Source organism: Danaus plexippus, assembly GCF_018135715.1.
Source record: "Danaus plexippus chromosome 22 unlocalized genomic scaffold, MEX_DaPlex mxdp_33, whole genome shotgun sequence".
Classification (NCBI taxonomy): Eukaryota; Metazoa; Arthropoda; class Insecta; order Lepidoptera; family Nymphalidae; genus Danaus; species Danaus plexippus.
In genome coordinates, this window is record NW_026869856.1 from 1932708 (window position 1) to 1957500 (window position 24793).

The window sequence follows — 24793 nt, forward strand, 5'->3', positions numbered from 1 at the left end:
ACTGTGGTTACAGCGCCTGCCTGATTCTGCGTATCCTTGTTGTTAACTGAAGTTATTTTACGTTTAAGAATCAATTCGTCCTGTAATTGTAATATTTTTTACTATAAAAAAAGATGTTTGTTTATGAAATAAGTCACCTTAAATGAATACAGAGAGGCAGGAAAATATTTCGCTTATTTTATTAGAATTGAGTTAATTAAATTAAATTGGCTGATGTCTGACGCTTATTTCATATTGTGTCTTTTAAGTCTTGGTTAATGCCATATCAACTCTATGAAGGGGAGAATGTATAATCAAAAAATCTTAAAACACATATAATATATATATACTTATTTATAAATTCTTCATATATGTAAATGAGGAAGTGATTTTTAACATTAAGCCCTAATTGTATTGCTTTTAGACACAGACACTATTTAGTTGGTAAAAAATATTATAACCTCTTATATTTTGATCTAAAAAACTCGTCACCGTGAATGTGACAGGTCTTCATTGAATCAACTATTTTTATAATCTGTCAATTTATATGATATTTAAGCACATGGCACTTAAGGACAGAAACTACAGCAGTGTCAACCAATAGTATTTGTTGGTACGCATTGCGTCCGACAACGTATGGATGACTTTGTGACGTCATCTCTAATTCAATATGGCGCATATCCAAGATGGCGGGTTAGTTTTTGATGCAATTCTATATCAAATGAAAGTGCTTGTTAAGAATAACTCAAAGAACTAAGTGACAACTAAAAATTAAAATTAATTAAACAAAATTTTTCTTAATAACTTTTTATATCAATGCTCTAGAATATATAAAAACTGTGGGCATAATAAAGTTATTACATTTAAATAATATTATAGGTAGTTGTACGACTGACTATATCGTTAGGTTAGCATTGCCATTTTCGTTGATGCATATACGGTATTCAAACGTTAACTAGTTAATAACAAATCCGCGTTCAAATAAGAAGGATAATAAAAAATATTTAATATGCATTGGGCCGCATAATTTATTTACACTCTCCTTAATATATAAAAAATGATCAGGAGTGCATTAGAACACAGGCTGGAACAGTAAATACGATTATGAGTAAAATATATATTTTACTTCGTATTTCTTAAACTAATTCTTTTCGATTAAGGCCCAAAAACTATTTACATACCAATTTATTTGTACACATACATATATATCTATTAATTTCAAGAGACGCGTTGTCAAAATTAATTATTCCATACATTAAATTAAGTTTTGAATAAGAAATATTATGAAGTTGGGAAAAAAGGTTGTAATTTTTTTATATGATTGTCGCATACTTTTTATTATAAGTCCTTGTAGTTATAGAATAATTTATTAATTTGATGTGCACTCATTAGATAAGTTTTCCTGTGCTATCTCGTGTTTAATTAAACCTTTAGAGAGGCGAAACCTCTCAGCATTCCATGGATTCACCGTGCGGATGCCGGGTCCATCGTGTTGCAGGGAGAGGGGCTTCAACAGTGCCTGGGACTTGCGACCCAGGTGTAGGTTTAGGGAGCCCCTATCTAACGCGCGTTATAAGTTCACCTTCACTACCCAAGCTCCTCTCTCTACCTAACCAAATTAGAAACGAACCTGATAGGGCTGCCTTCGACGTACGATTTATTTTATTATAAAGGTCGTATTTTTTAGATATAAAAATAATCAATAAAGTGTCAATCTGTTTGCATAGCCTCAAACTATATAAATGAGTTAATCGAACAGTGTATGAAATAGAGAGCATTCATTTAGGTGGACAGCTTATTTAGAAATTATGCTAAACTTGTAGCACCTTCAGGTTTTAAATCCTTATTTTATAATATAGAGTATTTGAAAGTAATCTTTTTCACACTTTTATAAAACAATCCTTACTTACCTAGCGCTTCGTTAGCGGTAAGGACGCTCTTGCAACTAATTCACCTTTTTCACGCTTTTCTTATTTGTTTCTGTAATACGAACAAACGAAAAAGCAAAAACATTATCTAATAATGGTTTAACAATTCTTTTATTTAAGAAGAAGAATGATAAATAATAAAATCATTTCAATAGTATCATAATTTCAAAGTATCATATGTATAAATAAAAAAATAAGCTTTATTTGTTTAAATGAAACTAATATTTTTCGGATAAACTACGCGTGGTTTATTTTTGTAACAAAATACATACTCCCGACGTTCATCGTGACGTGATCACGATTGCAGAAAAGTAACCGAAACGTCGGGATTATGTAGTTTTTTTACAAAAAAAAAATCACGCGTAGTTTATCCGAAAAATATTAGTTTCATTTAAATGAATAAAACTCGCGAAAAACCTTAGATCTCATTATAAGCTCTATTTATTTATGTCCCTATATTAATGTTAAACTATCGAAATCACTGGAGACAATTTCAAATTTTAGTAAGCTATTATAGTCTCGATAACATTGTTTCGTACTCAAAGCACGAATTCTCTCGTAATCGCTCCAACTATAAGACTTAACAACTTATCAAATATTCCCTTTGTTCGATAAAACTAAGATATTATTACTAATGACTTTTGTTAATTTTTTTCTATTTGTAAAAGAGCTAGACAATTACAACAATATTTTGAATTTTAGAAGAAATGTATCAAAATGTTTATATTAAAATTTAATGAAGTTTGGATCTCAACCGGATTAAAGTTCGTTTATTTTAACGAAAACAAATCTTTACCATACAGGTGTTTATTGCAAATGTTACTCTTATATATATGTATAAAGAGACATAACAAATACTAAGCAAGCAGCCGACTTAATAAAAGGTTCGATAATTTGCATTCTAACAGTCGATCTTACATAGGTAATTATTTCGTAAATATTTTCCAAGCAGAATTTGAGTACATACATAATTGTCAACTGTTGTTAATTATCTGTTATTCATATTGAGAAAAAGTTAAACAAAATTCAGTTAAATTAATCTCTTCAATGTTATTAAATAATGTTATTAAATAATGTTTTTAAATGTATTATTATATATTGTTGATAATTATCTATGAATGCAATTAATTGATACAAAAATCATAATTTGATTTTATTTGTGCTTCCCAAATTTTTAAATATATGTTAATGTATGCCACGTAATGCTTATTCAGAAAGCGTATTTACGCAGACGCTTTCATTCGTCTGTCTGTGGTCACGGTTGCTGTGAGGTATTCGTAAGAAAACGTCGGAAAAATTCAAAAAATAAAATCGTGTAGTTATCCGAGAAACTTTCATTTTAAAGATTATTTAATTTTAATACTCTGCACTACTAACCACGATTTTTTTTTATTTTTACCTTAATTTGAATTTGTTTATGCCATCCTATTTATTTCCAAAGGCTTTGGAAAAGAAATATAAGCATATTTTTTGACAAATGATTTTTCTATTTAAATCTATGGAAAGGAATTCAAATCATATTCAGTGACCATAAATACAAAATAAAAAACACCAACGCGTTCTTTGAATACGAAAATTACTAATATTTTTGTATGTGAAAGGTATTAATAGTTCCTGTTATGCTCCTGGTATGATCTCTTCTCGATACGCGAGGAAGTCTCAATTGGAATGTTTCTGAAATGCTGATATTGCACTAGTCTCAAAGATATTGCTGGAATAAGAGAGCTTCGAAAGTATTACGAAAATTTTGATAATTTAAATACAAGCATTCATTGACTTATATATTTTATTAAAGGTAACTTAAATTACCTTACGTATAGGTAATACATGTGACATTTTATGAATTTTTGTTAGGAATAGCAATGTTGATAAAGTTTTTATGTAGGGATATTAGTTTACTACAGCTGTCTTTGGACATATGTCTTAATTTATACACGTATATTATAAATTACATTATATATTTTTTATCTTCTACTATAAAACCTAAAGAGTAAAAGTTGATGAAATAGAACGTGAGGGAAATGTTATGTTAAAATATTAAATGAAGATTGAGGCCACCTTTGTTTATTTTACGAGATGTATAAAGCTGACATTCGTATTACACCATACCTCTATTTTAACTGGAAGTATGCCAACAAAGATATATTCAAATTAAATTCTAGTTTTGATCACCTCTCTTAGTTTCTCTTTGTACTCTGATTACAGACTTAAAATACAAAAGTAAATATTGCAAACCACAATTGTACTTGGGAGGAATATGCAGGTTACATTGTTACTTACCGTTAACAAACAAAAATGAATTGGAATTAAACTTTCTATGTTTGAATTTACGGTTCAAATTACTTTGTACTTGAATAATATTTTCACTGATTATTATTATTAATATGCAGAACTGCTTTTGTTATATTTCTATAGGATTTCTTTGTAACTCAGATGACGACAACATTATTCTAAATTCAACATAGTTATATATACTTTTAGGAATCCTGAACTTTCTCTAATATAAAAATTCATTATATATATAGCTTAGTCTAGTCTAGTCTAGGCTAGTCTATTAACTTAGTTTATTTGTATCTGCATATTTATTCGTTATTTTGGACGTATGTATATACTTAAATATTATGTTATTATGTACATATATTTTTAATGAGACTCCTCTTTCTATAAATCCATCCAGCAGTTCAGAGAGAGACAGCTGTTCCATGATATTCTCATTCCAGCAGAATAACGGTATTTTGTTAGGTCTTTCATAATATATCCAAGTATAGCGTGGGGGCACTGATGTTATTAGGTATTTATCAGCAGGTATCAAAGCTTGATAGAAATGAGATCTCAAATATGTATAACGGCATCGGGAGTATAAAAAAAATATTGATTTTCATTAAAAAATAATTCTTTTAAGTTAAAAGAAATAAATTTTATTGTTAATTTTTATTGTAATCAAAGAAGCACACGGGCGTCTTATATTGAAAGGAGTCATAGTGTAGTATGTTTTCTGCGAGATTTATTTTGATTGAATAATTTTTATATATTTTAGTGAGATGATTCTTTAGAGATTTAAACAGAATTTTTTAAGTTTTCAGTGTGTGTTTTGTTAATATATTTACACACGCACACACACAGATATTTATAGTATATAGTTATTAGTAATATTATTAATGTGAACGTAAGTCTGTTGGTTTGATAATATGTAAATTAGATATTGACTTAATGAGACAAGTGTAGCGTTCCTAGTCCTAATTATGAAGCTTGTTTACCTTCCTGTTTTAAAGGAGGTTGTACATCTTAGATATATCTAATGTTGTATTTTCTACGTAGAATATAATAATAACGTATTGAGATAATAAAAATTTTCTTCTTAATTTCTTTTATTCTTGAACAAACCCGTTTAAACGAAACATAATAAACGACAAATAAATTTACATTTCATTACGAGATATGTAATTGTGAATTCGAGATTCTGTTTCTCTAATAAAAGAAATTCACTCCTTTATACACAGTTTTATACAAAAGCGCTTAAAGCGATGAAAGAAATAGACATAAATTAATAAACAGAAATTCTCATTAAGGAGTTTCTTGTAGTTAAATAAGACTATATTGTATATATGTATAGGATAATTGAATGTTTTATTTACATTTACTTGACGTAAAACATCTTTTAAAGAAACATTAAAGGGAGGAAAGATCATGTATATTGGAGATTTTAATTAACTGTCTGTGTAAAAAGCGCTACGTTTATCGGATCTTTGATATAAATTTTACTTTCCCTAGTAGTGTAATTAACTATGTATCCGTTGTAACAAATAAAACTAATATCATAAATATATACAATGTTATAAATGACACCGCCTTTCGTGTTTTGTTAAGTAAAAATGAAAAAGATATTAGACACGTGTTTATTAAGACAACACCTTTGATTGTTTGCTAAATCAGCATATAAGTATTTTCCATACATTTTCTAGTTGCGAACAATAATTTGCTACATTCTAATATATATAGAAAGGACATCATTATGCTGATTTAATTATAAATTTGTCATCGATCATAAATAATTTTTCTTCAGCCATTTTTTTTTAACAATGTAAAGCACCTTGTGATATTTTAACATATTTAAATAATTTCCGTATTGATAATAGTAAGGTTGATTTAACAAGGGCATTTTTTTTTGTTTTTCGCATTTAAAATAATAAAATTATAATGATTAGTAAAGTACCTTTAATGTGAGCTTATTATGGAAAATATATAATTAAGTTTGCACGTATAGCATAATAACTGAATGAATGGTAATCTGTTGCTTATATTTGTATTAAATAACTAAGAGTGCTGTGTTTTGTGCTGCTTCTCAGCCAAGTACACTTGTCGACTCCAGGCAGTAGACTCCTTGTGCGAGTCATGTTTTTATAAGCATTGTAGCACGTGAATAATGCAATGAATTGCGAATGTGACGCTACGTAGCTTAACTTCCGAGTGTAACAAGAAGCAGTGCTATTGAATTTTCGGACATCAATTTATTTAAATTATCAAACTCTTTCCCTATAGTATTACAAAATAAGAAATGTGTTCCACTCCAGCACTATCTATAGTGGGACACCATTAACCCTTAAGTCCTTTGGAGTTTTTCTTATAAAGTGTCTTTGTCAATTTAAAATATAAATATTAGCCGTTACTTAACAACAAAAGCGAAATCCTCTCGTAGGATATAATCTTAAAAGATTTCTTTGCTTAGTGTGAGTGGATTAGATATGAACATCGTTTCTTAGTTTTACTTTTTGTATTAATATTAAATTTTTATTAATATTTTCGTTAATAAAGAAATTGTATGTTTAGGGACTAATTCATTTTATTTCAAATATTATTTTATTTATAGTTACGCATAAATTAAATTATGTAACTCTTTTATTTAATAACTTAAATATTATAAGTTATAGTGTTATGGTTATATTTATATCAGAAATAATAACTTCACTTAACGTCTAGTATTCTGTATTTTTTCTTTGATAGTTTAATATTTTTTCTACATCTATAATCTATGTACCATGTCCACTGAATTTTTCAAGATATTTCAAATGTTCAAATGAGTAACGCAATTTCCCTTAACAATTTACTATATACTAACTAATATATTTGGATTATTATTTATATGCTTTTCATTGTTCTAGATGCTGGTAAAAATATAACTAGTCTTCTTTAAAAAAAATACAAAGGAAGCCTTTATTTCATTCGACAATCCCCTTCGTGTTTTCCCCACACATTACAAGAAATTATGTTTCGTCCAACATATAAAAACGTTGACATTGGCAGTATATTCCACGACTCAAGTGCGAGTTAAGCCATAGCATGGGAATAGAAAAAAAATTATAATACAAAATAATGTACAACATTAAACCTGAATAACTCCAATAATTGCCTCTTATAACCTTAAATCTATCTATTTACAAATCGCAACACGACAATGATTACAATTAGTAAGAATTAAGTTCTATTGAGATATGCTGGGAGGAAACATAAAAATATTATTTGAAAAGATTAAATTGAAAATTAATATATGTTATGATATTCTATATATTCCTCTTATAAGTAAACAAAATTGTGAAAACGGAGTGTAGATTTATTTGCTTTTAACTCGAAAATACAAATAAATACTACATTCCTGCTATAATCTAAATAAAAAATACCATTCTGTCCAGCCTACTGCGATCGATCCATATTAAATCCGGTCTAACATATCCCGAGCTTTTATCCCATATTAGTACCTAAACGTATGTAACCAAATAGGAATTCTGAATCAATTTCGTCTAGTAGCGACTTGAAATTACCTCCGGATTGAATTTCTCTTTGATTGCGGAGCCTCTTGATTTGGTTATTATAGTACTTCTTAAGGCACGAGTGGTCGCTATATTCTTGATACAGACCCGTATGTCTGTAAGTATGTGTGTGATTCTCTCAATAAGTATTAATTCGATTCGAATGAGCCTTTTGTTATACGTTTGCTTATTTTTCTGTAAATATTTTTACTGTAATGTTACTAGTATCTTTATCTTGTTTGATTTATATAACATTTAAATTAAACTAATATATTTCGGATATACTACGCGGCTTTTATTATTTTAAAAAACTACATACAAACGTCAGCATTATGTAGTTTTTTAAAATAATAAAATCCACGTAGTATATCCGAAATATATTTGTTTCATTTAAATGAATAAAACTCTCGAAAATCTTAGATCTCATTAATATAACATTTTTGAAATCCCGAATTTTCAATGATATTAAATAATTATGAAATAACCAAAGCTTACTGAATTTGAGCAGATTCTAAAGGTACGCTGTTTTATTATGAGAATTCTTTTTTTAGTCTCTATAAATAGCATTCGGTTTTAGAAACCCACGACATAAGTTTTAAGAGACGATTTGGTCAAAGGGGCCTTTTAAATTAATAAAAAGTATGTTATAGACATCTACCATTAGAAGTAGGCAGTTCATTTCAATGGTATACTATACCTTTATTACATTGTCTCAAATTGTTTCGACTGTCTATCGTATTTCCTATGAAAGCTAGCCCTGGATTATGAATAAAGTGAGAGGATCTAACCAACGAAAATATGGCCTTTTTATGATGAAAATGACCTTTTTGGTCGTGATTGGGGCAAGAGCGAGTGTCAGACTCCTGCTGCAGAAAAACATTCCATTCCTTCTCCTGCTCCGAGCCAGGCCGCGGTATGCCATTGCGTTTGCACCCGCAACCCAGCTTTAATATTGTCTAACCAACGGTTTGCAACAAAGGACCTTTACATTTTTTTATGCCTAAATTTTGATATAGAGTTCACTTGAATGGTTGTTTCACTATTTGGTAAATTTAAGCGTAAGTTTTTTGTATAGTTAATTAAATGTTTATAACCCAATAAATATATATAAAGCTCATTTTACGATAAACAAGGGATGTGTGATATATCTACACATATTAATGACCTATTCCAAATAGCTTATATAACGATTAATTACCAGATAAATCAGTGAAATAAGCAATTCAGTACCTGTACGCATGAATTACTTTTAGATATTTTTAATCAATCAAACCCAATGTTGCAGGAGCATTTAAACAAAGAAGGTGAAGTGTAGCCACAATAAAGATTTGAATATACATACATAGTATATAATTAATAATATAAGATTCTTATACCTTATATAACATTTTTATATATTTTCTAAACTATTAATATAATTTCAATTAATACATTGATATAAATATTAATTTTCAACGTCTAAGTATTTATGAAATTAGATGAAAACGCTATGTGAGTGATAAATTAGACTCAATTACAGAAAAATGTATGATATGACAATTATGACCTTTTTATTTTTCGTCTTTAGATTTTGAATGTCAGTATTGAAAATACTAGTTTGTAAAATATATAAGCATAGCTACAAATTGATGTATTAAAACAGACGCTTAATTTGATTGTTTGATCCTTGTAACGTATAGTGTGACTCAGTGTTTTTGGTACTTAAAGAGTTTTTATTTTAAATTTCTTTGAAATTAAGTTTAATTTATATATTTAAATCTTTGTAATTATCTATAATATACTCAATGTATGCTTTGGGATAAAATTCCAAAAGTAATTCTTTACATGATCAATAAAACATAAGTTGGTTTAACTAATTACATAATTGTACAGAAAAATTTCCTGCTTACAATATTTTATTGCTAAAACAACTTTGACTTTAATCAGTATCGAGGTAACATAAACCTGACTTCTTATTTCGCTAACAGGCTCTTTTTAAGATATAACTTGTATTAAAAACACAAACTCTTACCTGAAAACTTTAACTATAATCGTGTTAATTATAATAGTTATGAAGTAATTAAAATTAGTTTTTTTATCGTCCATTCACTTATCTGAAATGAAAAATTTTAAAATAAATTCTATTGTGCTTATATTCTTGTGCTTCGTTATCCACTATTTGAGAATATTTTTATACCTGCATTGATATTATTGCTTAAAATCTGTATCATTAAATCTTTTTGAATTCAATACTGTGGGTTGTGAGTGTTTTTTACCTTAATTCAGCATTTTACAATGATAGTTTATTGTGATATTGTTCATAATATATTCAAGTATTTCGTTAACAATCTCAAGTGATTTTAATAGCGGTATCTATTTCCAGAGGTTTTCGTTTCCTCTAATGTAAATTGATTCGGCACTGCCTACTTTATATTGTAGCATAAATTTAAATAGATTAAGTGAAGTGGCCTGTTCACACCCATTTATTATGGACTTGTTAAAACAATTTTGTTTTAAATAAAACTATGTTTTCGGACTTTTTATTTAGTATAATTATGCTACATTTTATGTTTTGTTTCGATTACTTCTTGAGTAACAGTGATCACAGACAGAAGTGACGAAAGTGTGAAAGAACTTCCGCTTTAGATCACTTATGATATATGGTTTGAGAATTTGAAATCTTAAAATTTGTGCATCTCTAAATGCATGGTAAAGAGTAAATCTAAGTTTCATTTAACATTTCAACAATTTTTAATGCTAAATAATATTGAGACTGTTCTTATATTTTTTATTGATTTGTTGATTGAATAGAAAAATTTCCTTAACTTGACTGCACTGTTTAATTATTATTTTTTTGTAATATTAGTATTTGCAATAAAATATTCTGTTGTAAGTGAATTCTTATGATTAAAATTTAGATTTATGCCCTAGTTATATGTGTGGAATATCTTCAACTAGAGGATAGACGACAAATATATTATACGTTAATTCTATTTTATGTATAAATATTTTGCGCATATAAGTTTACTTACCGGTCTGGAAAGACAGCTTATTGTCAATACATTGAAAACAACTTATTTCCACTTCTATTGTTTTTTACGAATCAAAGCCTTAAAGAGCCTAAAACAAATATTTTAATTTTTGAAACCTGAATGAACATTTGTCTTCAACCCTGAAACGACTTTTTAAGAGCAGATTGTATTGACAGCTTTTGTTAATATTCGTTAATTGACAGAGACACGAAAGATGTTTCAAAATATAAACGGTTTCTTTAAATTTTGTTTCGTATTTTCATAACTACAACAAAATAAGAAAAATAAGTTACAATATTTTAAATTAGACTATGTTTGATTGAGATTGTGAAAGTGGTTTTTGTAAATTTCATGTTCTTACCTTTTAATAATCTCTTTTGAATATGATAAAAGTATAATTGTATTACTTTTAACCACTGGAAATAAATTTGAAATATAAAATGTGCGTCTTGTTTATATTAAAGAAAAAAAATTGACAGAAACGTTAATAAAATATTACTATTTAAAAAGAATATATTACTTTTTAGTAGCATTTAAGGGAATCTTAAATATCTTGAAGTCATTTACCACTCCTTTAAAGCAGGATGGCTGTTAAAATGTCCAGACACAATTAAATTGTACCTTAATGGAAATGACTTAAATAAGGTTAGCAAACTAGTTTAAGATAAGGTCGAGAGGTAAGGTATATGAGATTACTGCCTTGTAAATTTTGTAATGGTTCATTTATACCAAGTTTTTTTATTTATCGTCAGTAATATAATATTATTTAAATATTAATTATTGTTAAAAAAAATATTTGATTACCCCATTAAGTCTTGTAAATGTATGTCACAAATCATTAATTATGTTTCTAATAAGAATACTATTCACGTAAATTTGTTTCAATTTTTTCTGTTTTAGTTATTTACGAAGAAAAAAGCAAAAGAATTGAATTACTTTTTCCCATCTTTCTTGTCCTGTTTTATATTATAATTATTTTGTTTAGTATATTAATGGTTATTGATCTGTTTAAATTTAAATCTGTTAAAGTCTTATCATAACGCTACCGTGGAGTTTGTAAACTGAAAATCGAATGTTTTTATTGTTTTGAAAAAAAATCAGGGATCCTCAAAGTTTTGTAATACTCAAAAGTATATGTCTTAAGGTTTCAAGGTTAACAATTCCATAAAAAAAACTTTCTTTACTTTCGAAATATTCGTATGATTAATAATCATAAAAAAACAGAAGCCATATTGGGATTACTTCCTTTAAAAATGCTGAGATTTTATCGATTTCATATTTTGTTATTTATATAAGGATATCACAAAGTATCATTACAATAATAATTTTAGCTTTATAATTTTAATTTTTAATATTAACTGTTTGCGAGCATTTTTAGTTCCAAAAAACATAGAAAATATTATACAAATAGATTTGTTACTGTAGAAAACATGCTGTATTTTTTAAACCAGCAAAAATAATGATAAAATGAATAAATTTAAAACTTCCTGATAATTTGATCATTACCCTTCAGTCAGTCAGTCCGTTCCCTGCTGAACGTAGTTTTCCCATACCACACCACTTCATCTGGTCCTGGACCGATCGTATTCTGCACAACTCGCCACTTTTCTAACATAATAATATTACCATAAACAAGCTTAACCTTTTGCACGTTTCAGGTTTAAAATGTACGTTTGTACTGTCTTCAAATATAAAAATATCTACATAATTTTATGAGCTTGCAGGTGCTACCTTCGGTAAAAATATTCTCTAAAGTTGTATAAATATTTAAAAAGTACTGAATACTTTATTATTATTATTATATTTTCCTTTCTTATGTTATTTTTTTGTCTTATTATATTTATTTATTATACTAACATAGTTGTAAGGGTTCTTTTTTTGTAACTAACAAATGGACTGTAAATTGTCTGAAATAAAGAAATTGTTATTATTATTATTATATTATTATTATTATCTATTAGATTTTTTTATTGTTCTGATGTTTATTTCACTGTGTAACTAAGTTTTAGAATAAATATTTATGTGGTCATCATTCCGACGTGTGGTCAAATGGTTGTATTTGTAGCTTTAATGAGAGTACATGACATAAACAAATTTTGTAATGCCGAAGGTAAAGAAATACATGGATTTTATACAAAAATAAAAACAAGACGAAATAAGAAAACTTAAAAAATACAGGATCATTGAAAAATCATGAATTAAGTTAACGTTTCTTTTTATATTTTCGAACTGACACTATGAAATATACATTATAAATTTATTGCGAGTTATTAAATCTATAGTTTAAATAAAGAGTTACCAAATGTTCTAAATTAAGAAAGATTTTTTTTATTTGGTTTAAATTAAATAAAAAATATAATACTTTGAATCTTAAGTAAAAAGTTCAAGAATGTTTATTTATGTAAGTATGTTCCAAAGTTAATCCTGACTCCGGAGGGAAAGTAACAAAGCTGTTCGGAAGTAAGTTAAACCAGACAGTGCGGGCTAAAGTTTGTATATATACAAGTGAAACTGAACCTTTTCTTAGAAGTATATTTAGGAAGTACATTGTACATTTGAACAGAAACTAAAAGCTATTATACTCTCATATTATTTTAAAACCTTTACGCTACGCTTCAAAAATTTTCCGTGACATTGTTTTGAAAGTAGTGTCTAAATAAAACAGTGATTGTAATCTATGTACTACTCCGGAGTAATTAATGCATAAGTTTATATTTTTATCATAATCCATTTATTTAGTTTTATTTGAAAGAATTCGAAATTGACTTTCAGTAACGCACTTACTCATAGAGGAATTTATCTGTATATTGGGAGCAAAATGACTAATGTGCAGAGGTACACACACGAGTTTTTTTTTATTTTAATAACCATTTCCTGGCACTTTTAGTGTAATATGTAGAGGGAGATAAAATAAACAGAAATTTCAATGTTAATGTTGGCAAACTTGTAAATGCAAAGTAAACGAAGTTAAAATGTAATGGCTGTATTTTTTCCCTCCCAACACTCTCCGAGGGGAAAACGAAAACTAAATTTTGCTCATAATTACTTCCAGCTCTCCTTTTCAAATTATTATTCATATCTTACATAACTATATAGAATATATTTGAAAATATAGTATTTAATTTCGTTGCACTATTAGGTAACATATTTTGTGGCTTCTCAATATATAAATGTATTTAACAAAACATATTGCAATAAATTTTTACAATGCTACAACATGAAAGCTCTCATTCATATATAAACAGGCTTCAAAACATTGCTTTTAAGAATTTTATACGCGTAAACGTTTCTCAGTATTAAAGTTGTACGTTACGTGATATATATACAAATAAAATTGTTGTTGTTGTTTAATTAAATTTGATTAAAAGTCATCGCTTCAACTCATCGCTTTAAATCGTTGTTACCATTCATTGTTAAAATAGTACACACTTTCAATAAAATTAAACATTACGAATAGATTATAGACAGTCTTCTTTCATAAGATTTCCCCATGTGGACTTAAAGATAGGTTTTATTTTCTTGTACCGTAAAAAAGTACTTCTAAATATAATTTTGATAGGGATGGTAAGAAATCGTGTAAAATAAAAATTCTGGAAATGTTGTAAAGATTCATAAATTCGATGAAATCTTAGTTAAAAATAATATTTGATCTGTTTGAATCAAGGTTTCAATGTTCTTTTCTAACAATCAATATCAAGAGTATATTATGAAATGGTTACAGTCGAAAAATAGTGAACATAATTATATAAGCCTTCAGGTTTATTCTACATAACTTTTATCTTATTAAGGATACTGTTTATTAGGTATACTAGTTATCACATTGATTAAAATGTTATAAAAAAGAAAAAAAAAATGCCGAACAGGCAATTATAAAGACGGAAACTCAAAATCAAAAAGTATTTAATCTTCTTTGAATACAGAAATCGTTGTCATAGATATAAAATAGCAATAAACAAAGTGGAGACGTGTTAAAAACAATATGAAATATGTGTCAGATCAATCCCGAATTAAATTAATAATTTTCTTAAGAAAAACGGTCACTTATAAGAAACAAGGGCTACATTTCTAATCACGAAATAAACTTTTAATTGATTTTTTTTGTGTATTCGTCTGAGACGCCATCCAACTGCATACCAAACGTTCATTCAAGCCGGTCCAGCCTTTGAGGGGGAGTTATATATATATATATATATATATATACATGAAGAACTCTTGGAATCGAATTTATATAGTCACGACATTCCTGTGAGAATGACAGTGTGAACCAGGGTTCGTCAGGATTTTTAAAGTGATGGAAATAATTTTAACGAGTGGTAAAAAAAAACTAATTGGTTATAATTATTTCTTTTTATTTCTTATTTAGTTCCAAAGAAAATACTGAATGGAAATATATTTTCATTAGTTATTTTAATAAAGAAAAAACAACTAATTTGGCAGAAAATTCTTCAGTGGATACCTACCGTTCTACTCATTTGCAAAGATACATAACTTCTTGCAAATCAATTATCTCCATTTGAAGTGACAATATTGACACTTTAAACAACTTGGCCATTAGCTGCTGAATCAACTTCAAATTACGATCTAGAAAACGAAGACAGCTTCATCACCTCTGTGAAGTCTTGGATTCTTGTAAAAAATTCTTTCTTAAGGTCATAAGTAAATTTTATAAACACTGCAATGTCTTCTCCAGAAATTTCCGTATTATATTCAGGAAATATTTGGCAACGAATTAATTTAAAATAAAGATATAGTATACGTTATCTAGGTATATATTTACACTTAGTTTACAATACAATATTTGGACAGGCAAGTTTCAATCTATCGCTGTCTGTAAACAGACAGCGATAGATAAATAAAACATTCATCTTATTCAGTAAAGTCCAAATTTTTAATGAAAGTATTAACAATCTCAGATACTACGGTTTTCTGCCAACTAGCAACCGCATTCACGTCACATTCTCTCAGTCAGCGAATTCATCCCAACCTCAGTAAAAAATTATCATTAAGTGGACAGCCCTTAAACAAACTTTTAATAAGTCGACGTATAAAATGCACAGTGTTTCGTTACCTAAATGTTACTAAAGCACTCTGTGCTCTCTTATCTTAAAGAGAACATTTGACAATGTGTTTAATTTTGTATCTGTTATCCGGGATACGTAATTGGGGATAACCAAGCTGGTGCAAATGGTGACAATAAGATGACATGATTTTTTTAGGATAATCGTCGAAATACATATTTAAAGTTCATAAAATTTAGTACACTGTTATTTAATGTTAATATGTCCAATGTTTAAACACATTTTAACTTTTCGATTTTTAATATGGCTCATATTGTTATCACGGAAACAACCGTAACTACCTATCAAGAACAGATCCCCTCTTACATATCTAGAACATTCGTTCCTTTGTTGTTATAACTGAAGTGCGGAAATCGGTCAACCTTTTAATGGATAATATTGAACTCATTCCAAAAAGAACTTTGTTACTTCTTTTCTTTCTGAGTATGTGAGCGTTTTCTATACAACTAACAGTTTTCGTTTATCTCGCAATATAATAAAAATTAAAGTATTTTAAAACTAATGAATTATTTGTTTTAAACTAAAATTTTTTTGGTATCAATTATATAACTTATACAACTCTTTGCTCGGAATACCAAAAGGACTGATTTTACATATATTGAACAGAAACGAAACAACACTTTGAATAAATGTGTAAAATAATCCCTGTGTGTAACGGCCATTATGGTGAGTGACATTTACAGTCTTATAATAGTAAACGCTCTAATATTAATTACTTCTTCAGGTTTGTGAGCTCTTTGGTCTCAATTTCGAAGCTGATGCTTACGAAATCGCGAGCAACATCTAGTAATCTATATTTGCCGTTTGAATTGTAATTCAAGTTAAAGCTGATCATTGTTTAAGTCTATGAAATATAATTATAAGCACACATAAAATTAAGCCAATGGACTTACCACCGCGGATGCTAAAGACCGTGCAAAGTGGAGGAGTTTGAACAGGAAGGCAGACCCTGGCTAATGCTGGGATAATTGCCAGGATGAAGAAGAAAGAAGAAGATAAAATTAAGCCAATTAAAACTAAGATATTTCTAAGCTTTATTATTAAACATTTTTAATTTTCAGGATCAACTTAAGTCTTAAGTAGTATCTTAATTCAATATACATACGTAGCTGAACATGAATAAACTAAGTTTTTATATATTTCAGATTCAAATAATATCATCATTTATCAAAAATAACTAAATTGTAAAAGAACGTTTGAAAAGCAGGCTCTCAGTAATTGTGATACATTTTATTATGATATAAAAGCATATTGTGACATTTAATTTCGTTGAACATATAGAGTTGCTAATATTAACTAAAGATATTTACGTATTTTCATGAGAATTCTATTAAAAATTATAAGAAAGTTTATAATTAAACTCTACCAATAACATTCTTTAAGAAAACTGCATTTAGACTCATATTTTTGTAGTTTGTATGGCACTGCTTTGATTTTGAAATGAAATTAAGGTTTTTGAATACTAAGCGCCCTTTTTTATTTTATAATTACATAATCCCGACGTTTCGGTTTCTTCACAACAACCGTGATCCTGGATAGACGAGATAAAAGTCTTTTGTTTTGGTAATTTTTCAGTTATAAAATATGACGTTTTCTTAACAAGAACTATGCCTAGAATCTTGCTAAGCTGATTAATGACTTATTACCTGAAGAAGATTTGCATCTTATTTATTTAAAAATATAAAACTTATTTGGTCTTTAAAAATATATATGAAATGGCAGATTAGAAACAAAACAACAGTTTTTTTGAAATATTAAGTGAAAAACCTAAATTTTCTATTGAATTGGTAGAAATGTAATAATATACCTACTCTTTGCTATAAAATTAGATTTAGTTATCAAATACTTTGTTCTGAAAATAGTTTTAAAATTTTTGGTTGCATTACTTAATTTAATATTAATATTTTTTATGTGAACGGCGGCCGACGAGCAGATGGCCTACTTGATGGGAGGTAGTCACCGTCTGCCATGGCCATCTGCAACATAAGGAATGTTGCGGAAGCATTGTCGACCTTGATTATTGAGGAAGTCGAAAGGGTGGGAATAGATCGTCATGAAATAGACGATCCTCTGTCCGTGGTACTTCCCGGTCGAGCCAGACCCAGTTCGCGCTGTAGTTACTTGAACACAGTTAGGCTTTACCACCGTTTATTACAAATACAAGGATTAAAGCAATCATCCACTTGCCTTGCCTGACATTTTTTCAAATTCCACTCTCCGTTCAGTTTTATATTCGCAAAAACTTATAGTAGGATCAAATAATTTTACAAACATTTCCATTATATAATAATTTTTAGAGAATGATATAAAATATTAAATTTAAGGAGTCTGGATTAAACTCTTTAAAAGTGCAAGAATTTAAGAAAGTTATAAAACTGTTTGCTCCGAAGTTTAAATACAGTGCGGATTAAAGTTATATTTTTATTAGTAGCACTGAAATATTGAGAGCTAATATGATGCAGTAATTAGAATGTTTCTATAATTTTAAGTAACATCATTATATACCAATTCGGCATATAAAATACATGTAACAATAGTAACTCAATAAGTATAGAGTAAGAAATACGAACACGTATTGGATTACAGCCATCGTATAATTTTGAAGAATTTATCTGACATAAAATCAATAATTCTCTTGCGAACAGTGTCTATTCTAACCAAGTCTTTCATGAAAAACCATATTAAAATTTCGAGAAATAAATTAGAATTTACACGTTCATTTCCTTAATGCATCGGGAAATAATTCTATGAAAGAATGTCCAGTTTTAGGAAAGTCATTGAAACTGTTGCTGTTAAATAAATTCACTGTAAATATCTAAGCTTTTCTATAACAATTTTTAAAAATTCTATGAACATAATTCATAACTTCAGACACCATATTGAAATAATTTTTTTCGAGCTTTCAGAGATGGTTAGAATTATTCATATAATTGCAGCTAAAATATAGTTTGTAAATTCTTTCTTAAATGTTTGAAAGCTTGTGAGTTTCTTTTTGTCAAGTGTCTTCCGAATGGCATATAATTTTTATATCAATATGTTATTTTAATTCACTGATTAAACTAATGTTGTTTTAATATATTTCAACTGAATCTAATGGGTTCAACATATTTCACAACATATACGTCACCAATAAAATTTGCTATGAATACGAAAATTCCCAAATATTTTCGTCCATCCATGGCATACCTAATACCTTTTATCGCGTTAGAATGAGCTATACTCCTAAGGCCACGAAGTCACATTTGAAAAGTTTCTAAAATGAAAATATTGAACGGAAGTCAAACATTTCACTGCAATAAGGATGTTTCAGAAATATTATGAAGTTTTTTTCATATTTCAAACATATTATTGAATAAATGAAATTCATATTTTTGGGATAAACTACGTGGGTTGTTATTATTTAAAAAACTACATAATCCCTTTTCGGTTACTTTTCAGCAACCGTGATCACGTGCAGACGAGATGTGAATGTCTGTCATTTGGTCCTTGTTATTTATCACCTACCGCCATCGATTTCTTAATTTTCTGGCGTACCGCTCTGGATGCCGGCAGAATGCGTTTACGGTGTCTTGAGGTCCTGCGGTGTGGTTACGGACATGGGATTTTATATTTTTAAGAACGGGGTCCCAGGTGTTTGATAGATTCCAGCCATCTTCTCTATTGAAATTGGGATGTTTTTTAATTTCAATAGCCTCGCGAATTAACCTCGGTATATACTTGTCTTCCCGAGTGAGGATTTGTGGTTTATTAAACCGAATGTAGTGGCCTGGTTTATCCATTGTGTGTTCACAAACTGCTGACTTCGACGCGCGCCTATTTTTGATGTCTTAGATGTGTTCTTTAACCCTTGTACCGATGTTCCTCTTCATCTGTCCAATGTATGACAAGCCACAGTCACAATCGAGTTTGTATACACCCGCTTGTTGTAAAGGAATGTTACTCTTGATTGGTCTCAAGAATTGGCTCACTTTCTTATGTGGTTTGTAAATAGTTTTGATGGAATCCTTCTTCAAAATGTTGCCTATTCTGTCAGTAACACCCTTCACATATGGTAGTATCGTAGGTTGTCGTTCAACTGTGGGTGGCTTCAAGTGGTTCTTGCGATGCTGGCGAGGCACGGGCAGGTTGTTGATGGTGAGAGCATGTTATACATGCTGCAGCTCGGCTTCTAGGTGGTCAGCATCACAAAGGTGTTGGGCTCTCTGTAACAAAGATTTGCCAACGGTAGCTAACTGGATAGGGTGGTGGTGTGAGTTACCATTGAGGTACCTGTCCGTATGTGTGGGTTTCCTATAAACACTATGTCCCAAAGTATTGTCAGGATTCCTAACGAAAAGTATATCAAGGAAAGCTAAAGAATTATTTGCCTCCAATTCTAAACTAACTAAACTGAATCTTGCTATTGATAGAATTAAGATGGTTCAGAAAAGCAGATGTTTTATTTTTATTTAATATTGTGAAGGTGTCATCTACATACCGTTTATATATTAAAGGTCTTATAGGAGGAGAGCAAAGGGCTCGCACCTCGAAGTCCTCCATGGATATATCAGCGACAACGGGGGAAACCGGCGAACCCATTGCAACTCCATCTACTTGTATGTAGAATTTATCCTTCCACATGAGGTAGCCAGATGTTAGGCAATGCTTTAATAGCTCTGCATATTCTATAGGCATATTTTTATCCTTTAACTTACCTCTTACAATCTCAATGCAGTCAAGAACAGGTATACTAGTGAATAATGACTGTACATCGAAACTGACCATACTGTCAATGTCGCTCAATTTTAGGTGTTTTAAATTTTTGACAAACTGGTAGGAATCCTTAACAAATGACTTTATGTGGCCCCAGAGTGGTAATAATATCTTTGAAAGAAATTTAGCCAGTTTATAATTTGGTGAGTCAATCTGGCTTACAATTGGGCGTAATGGAACATCTTGTTTATGGATTTTAGGTAATCCATACAATTTTGGAGGTTTTGCACACGATGGTACGAGTGATTTGATATCTAGATTAAGTTTCGAACTGTATTTATTTATTAAAAATTTTGTTTCTGTTAAAACTTTAGTTGTCGGGTCTTTGTTAATTTTTTTATAACTAGAATTATCCGAAAGAATTTCGATTATTGTATTACCATAATCACGCGTATCCATTATTACGTTCCCTTTATCTGCACGGAAGACAGTCAGGTCTTCATTGTTGCGAAGGTGTTTGAGTGCAACTGATTGTTGACGAGAGATATTTTGTCGAGCAATTTGCTCCGGCGCAGAACATACGAAACATCCTGCCGGATTGCTTCAGACTCGTCTTTCGTGACATGATTCTTATGAAGATATTCTTCAACGTTACAGATAATGTCTTCAAACGGTAATTTACATGGCACTCGTGCAAAATTCAATCCTTTTAAAGGATCTCAATGGTTTCTTTATTTAAGGTTTGATCCCATGTCCGTAACCACACCGCAGGACCTCAAGACACCGTAAGCGCATTCTGCCGGCATCCAGAGCGGAACGCCAGAAAATTAAGAAATCGATGGCGGAAGGTGATAAATAACAAGGACCAACTGACAGACATTCACATCTCATCTGCCCGTGATCACGGTTGCTGAAAAGTAACCGAAACGTCGGGATTATGTAGTTTTTTTAAATAATACAAATCCGCGTAGTTTATCCGAAAAATATTAGTTTCATTAAAATGAATAAAACTCGCGAAAATCTTAGATCTCATTATATTATTGAATAGCCTTTGTTAAAATTCCTATAGAATATTGATCAAAGGTACTACTACTACTACTATTTCAGCCAAGCGAGGTCCAATGCTGGACATAAGCCTCCCTCATCGACTTCCAAGCGTAGCTTAAAAAATTTTATTAGTAAAATGTATTTTAATTTTTTGATATCACATTAAAGTTTTTTTCAACCTTTTTATATTAACATTTTTTTGTGAATGTATAATAAATTATTTCCGTTTGTAAACAACAATGTAATATAATGTTTGTCATGTTTTTTACCATTATTTAATTTAACTCTTTTAAATTTTAATATCACCCGAAAGAATTAGTATAATTTTGCAAAAAAAAAAAACAATACATTTGAGCACGCCTCAAAGTTGTTTTAGGAATTCTGGTTTTGAAAACCCTCAGCGTCCTCGTGTTATTACAAATAAATAATACCAAAGTGAACATTGCAAAACGAATTAATTGTGACCATAAGAAATATGTAACTTATATTATTTCTTATCATTTACAAACAAGATTATAAAACCATAATTTAGACTAATTTGTATCCAGATAATTTTCACTGTTCTAACCAAGCCTATTGATACACATATTAAATTTGTTTATTGAACTAATTTATGTGATAATATTATAACATAAACATTTAGGACATCTTTGTAATGCTGTTAAATGATAACTTTTACTTTATTATTCAAATATGGATGTAAAAATGAGTCACCTGTTTTTGAATAAAAATATATATAATGAATGAAAATGAGACGAAACTTCTCAGCATTCCATGGATTCATCGTGCGCGTGCACGGTCCATCGCGTTGCATTGAGAAGTGCTTCAACAGTGTCTAGGATGCGTTAAACACTCACCTCCACTGACCACGCTCCTCTCTCTACCTAACTAAATTTGAAACGAACCTGCTAAGGCTGCTTTCGACGCATGTTCCAAGAATGAACTGATGTTAGTTCTTGACAGGCCCAAGTCTTTTAGCAGCTTGTAGAGAGATTTGGCTGTTATGCCTCTCGCTCCTACTTCTATCGCGTACAAATTTACAACGAAAATATTCTTAGTGAGTTCGTTAGTGAGCTCGTAATACTTGTTGACCTTGATGGCATGGTCTTTAGGAATGTTGGTTGCCTAAGGAACCGTGAGCTCTATTAGTACAACGTGCTTTAAATATCGCGAATATAAAAATATGTCCGGTCTGGAAGCCGATGCATAAATATCCTTTGGGACTTTATATTGCTTCTCATACTTATCCATCATTATAGTCCGATCTGCAGCCACTTTAATGCTAGAGTAAGGCTTGGCTTGATTTTGTAGCCCTAGCGCCTTCTCTCACAAAACCTATTTATTGATCGCTGGTTTGTGGTTATTTCTTTTTGTGCTCTTGCTGCCGAAAACAAATTGAAAACAATTTATGATCCTTTTCTTTGAAATATATGAGCAATAAAACTGATCAAAGTTCAAAATTCCAAAGTGCTAGTAACACAGATGTTTTAAGAAGCGACAGATGACAACAACTGGGTATTTAAGCAGCATCAAAACCTGCCAGGATAATGTAAAAAGGCATATTCTGCTTAAATAAGTCTCATATCTTCAAAATAATATTTCACATTATTTAATAAAATTATTTAAATATGTCAAAGTTCCACTACAATATAATTATTTTTTTTAATGTAGACATAATCTTAAAAAATAGGGTAAATATAATAAAAAATATAAAATCGATCGTATATTCTCTCAACGTCGTTGCTTGAAAAACGACTTTATTTGATTTTGCAATATTTATAAAGGTATATTTGATTTAATTGATACAGTAAAAAGTCTAGATGAATGTCCCGTTTGAGCACTAGAAAATTAATGATTTTTTCATATTGAAATCTCTGATCTTGTTTATGTCTTTTTATTAATATGTAATTCTAATTCTATACACAATACACAACTATTTAAAAAAGAAATCAGAAACAATTTGAAATTAACAAATAAATTTCAACGATGCATACATTTTTTTGTCCTCTCTGGAAGTCTAATTTGACTTTTGTATTTTATAAAAATATATTACTTTTTAACATACACAGGGAATTATCTAGCTATAATTTATTTAATGAATAGTGAACTCTTTCTTAATAACATAATTATGTGTAAATCGTATCGCTCTGTTCTTGTTGATACCTATATTAATTTTTACTTAATGTCGTCGAATATTTCAGCCGTAAACAAGTTTTAATTTTGGACTACAAGTATTGGTTGGTTTTCTATCATTTATTGTTTTATTGAGTTCTATATATTTTTATACATTTAGTTTCTAAGAAGAATATCTTTTTGAAATAGATGGAAAGGATTTTCAGGTCTGGGAAACCCGAATTTATAGTCAGCCTCTTATCAGACATCCATATCATATACTTGTTTTCTTACTTCTAAAATGCTAGGATAAACAGTTTGTTGAATATTGTTAGGAGAACAGAGAAGCTAAAATAATAAATGTTGGGTGAAATTTGAATGCTCAATGGAATAATCCAAAGAAAGATTGCTTGTCTTTGATAATATGTATTACCAAAAGGATTCGCCTTTATAATCCAACCCGAAGATAAAATCTTTAATATCTCTGCTCTGGTATTCGTTCCTCTTTATTAAATGATAACAAAGTGAATTAATCTTTTATATTATTGGGTGTTCTCAAGCCTTTGCTAAATATCATTTTATGGAATAAAACTTAGAAATCGTATGAAATACTTAACATTCATTACAGGGACAACTTAATTTACTTACAAATTTGTTTTTTGGTGATCAAAGTTATTTTTGATGTGGATGAATTACTTCAACTCGTTATCCATGGATGAATCTATGTGTGATTGTTAAAAATCAAAAAATTACGAACTCTTATCATATTTCTAATATATTTCATAGTTTTTTTTAATTTATCGATTCCTTTCTATTTTTTCTTATATTTATGACGTTTATATAGTATTTTGTCCGGTTTTATAATGTGTTTGGGATCTATTAAATTGAAGTTTGGATCAGTCATACGACTATTTGTATATGTTTTCTTTCTCTTGTGCAAATGTTATAGTTTAAATGTATCTAAATAAAATACTTTGGAATACTTTATTTATAAAAAGAAGATGTTGCTTGATTAACAATTGTATACAAAAAGGCTTCAAGCCATAGAGGAAATAGACAAACAAGTTAATAAACACAAATTTTCATTAAGGAACTTCTTGTTGTTAAATAAGACTTTGTTCAGAATACGTGCAATGAATGTA